Source organism: Myotis myotis, unplaced genomic scaffold (assembly GCF_014108235.1).
Source record: "Myotis myotis isolate mMyoMyo1 unplaced genomic scaffold, mMyoMyo1.p scaffold_m19_p_7, whole genome shotgun sequence".
Classification (NCBI taxonomy): domain Eukaryota; kingdom Metazoa; phylum Chordata; class Mammalia; order Chiroptera; family Vespertilionidae; genus Myotis; species Myotis myotis.
The window spans coordinates 48,359,412-48,362,242 of NW_023416379.1; positions in this window are offsets into that span (position 1 = coordinate 48,359,412).

A 2,831-nucleotide genomic window follows, 5' to 3' on the forward strand; every position below is an offset into this window, starting at 1 on the left:
TTTATGTGTTCTAATGAGAGATATCAACAATGATTAGTTATCTCTTTCAGTTTTAGAAGTTTTTATAATAAATTCCTGTCACATCATTTTTATTTAAGATAATTCACAAGATAGATCAATCTTAACTGTATGGTAATACAATAAATGCACCAAATGGCTCTACAAGTTTTAGAAGAATATACTGTGCTTCCCAGCTAAAGTTTTCTAGCCCAAATAATGTAGCCCAAACAACTTCAAGCTTCATCATTTATCTTTGTTTGCATACTCCCTCGGGAATTATTATATCAATATATCAATCAAAGACAGTTGAAAGGAGGAAATCATTTATTTACTCATTCTCTCAAGCCCACTAATTGAGATATTTTCTCTAATTTTTTTTTTGCATTTTGGGGTTCCAGTCCTCTTTTACATTTCTTATTTATTTATTAAAATGTATATAACATAAAACTCTTCTAAATTTCATCAATGCACTAGTATTCGTGTGGAAATTTTGACTTTATTGACCTTTTTATTGGAGGGGAAAATTGTTTTCCATGGGCTACACTCAGTGTTTTACAGGCAGTAACACATTAAATTCTCAAATCAAACCTGTGAGTTAGATACTATATCCCCATTTATTTAGTCAATAAGTATTACTTACCCTTTATATAACACACACAGTTGCCGCCCTCATTTTACTTACAGTGTTGTGGGAGAGATGCATATTAAACAAAAATTATAAGAACAAATAAAATTATTTCCGGGGGTTATCTTAGGGAAGGATTTTATTAAAGAATGCATGACTGAGATGAAAACTAAACAAATTATAGGAGTTAAGCAGAGGCTAATGTAAGCGTTCCAGGCAGAGGGCATTGTGTGTGTGAAGGCTGTTTCTCAAATAGTGTTTCCAGAACAAAGTATGCCAGTCCATGGTCAGTAGATATTTCATCACATTTTCAAAATGAAGCATAATAGAAGTGTGGGGTAATATCAAGTCTTGTTTAGCTAATAAATGATGCAAAGTAGGAATGACTTGGAAGTATATTTACTGTTACAAGAAAATATTTGGTTTGGGCACATGTGAACAACCCAAGCATTTGTTTCCTCGAAAACATTTGTTTTAGCAGAAAATCTGGCTTTCATATTTGCATGTGTGTTTCCAAATTGGTGTCCAATTGTAGCAAAGTAAGCATTTGGCTGGTGACAGTTAGATAGCCAAATGCTCCCGCACATGTTTATAGAAGCCTGGGGACTCTACTAAGGTCCAAGGCCTCTTACTATGTTTTTACTGGTTGTCTGATTAATGACTTGCATGTAGTAGTGCAATTAGAATCACCCAGACTTTCATTTAAAGGAAAATAAAAATTTACAGAAACTCTCTGAGAGTCGCAAAGTCTTCTACAGTGCTAATAAAGGACATTTATACTTTCCTTGGATTCTAAACCTTTTAAGAAACAGAATGCATAGTGCAGACAATAGCTATGTTATATTATTCATATATTTATTTATTACCCATAAAAGTGCTTTTAAAAACTCCCTAAACCTAGATCTCAGAGGTCAGAATAGAATATGATAAAACTAGGGTTATTATTTATTTAGATTAACAAAGAGTTGTGTCTAAAGCCTCCTTGTATCTCCTACTGTTTATTAACACAAGATATTCAAGTTTTCAACTTTTTGAAATCTAGAGTAACATATTGGAAAATTGTGGAAAGTGACAGTTTGTCCACCAAATCTAGTCTCTTAATTTTTTCTTAGCATATGAACACTCAGTTAGACATATCCTCCAGGCTGCCTTGTAACAAGATGAAACCATGAGATTAATTTATCACCAGAATGATATGAAAGGAAGTAATGAAACTTCCATGTAAACAGATTTATAGGAAATCCATGTCTTGGGTTTTCTGTCTCTCATTTCTCCTACCCACCAGCTGGTACATGGATGTGACAAGAAATCCAGCGTTGCAATGAAGTCAAGAAGACTGTCATAGGTGGTAGGGTCACAGCACAGTGAATTATTACATGAGAAGTCACCTCTTTAGCATAGCTATTGTACTTTGGAGTCTCTTTATTATAACAGTCTAGCATTTTACTATTATAGTTAAAATCTTTTCAATCAGATTTCCAGCTTGGTAATTTTGGAATGATGGGAGTGTCTTATAGACAATGAAAATTATTCATCAGGTATAAACATAACTAAGCATAAACATTTTGCTGATATCAGTCCCTACTATTGAGGTAAGTAAATCTCAGAGATACATCTCTACCCAAAAAGATCTTTTTTTAAAAAATATATATATTTTATTGATTTTTTACAGAGAAGAAGGGAGAGGGATAGAAAGTCAGAAACATCGATGAGAGAGATCGATCAGCTGCCTCCTGCACGCCCCACAGTGGGGACGTGCCTGCAACCAAGGTACATGCCCTTGACCGGAATCAAAGCCGGGGCCCTTGAATACGCAGGCCGACGCTCTATCCACTGAGCCAAACCGGTTCGGCCCAAAATGATCTTTATTCAAGATCTCAACTGAATGAAAAATATTTAGTTTTTTTAAAAAATATGTATTTTTATTGATTTCTGAGAGGAAGGGAGAGGGAAAGAGAAATAGAAAGATCAATGATGAGAGAGAATCATAGATCAGCTGCCTCTTGCATGCCCCCTACTGGGTACCGAGTCCAAAACCCGGGCATGTGCCCTGACCGGGGATGGAACTGTGACCTCCTGATTCACAGGTCAATGCTCAACCACTTTGCCACATTGGCCAGGCTTAATTTATTTTTAAATATATGTTAATATATTTTTTATTAATTTCAGAGAGGAAGAGAAAAGAATAAAGAATGTTGATCTGAAA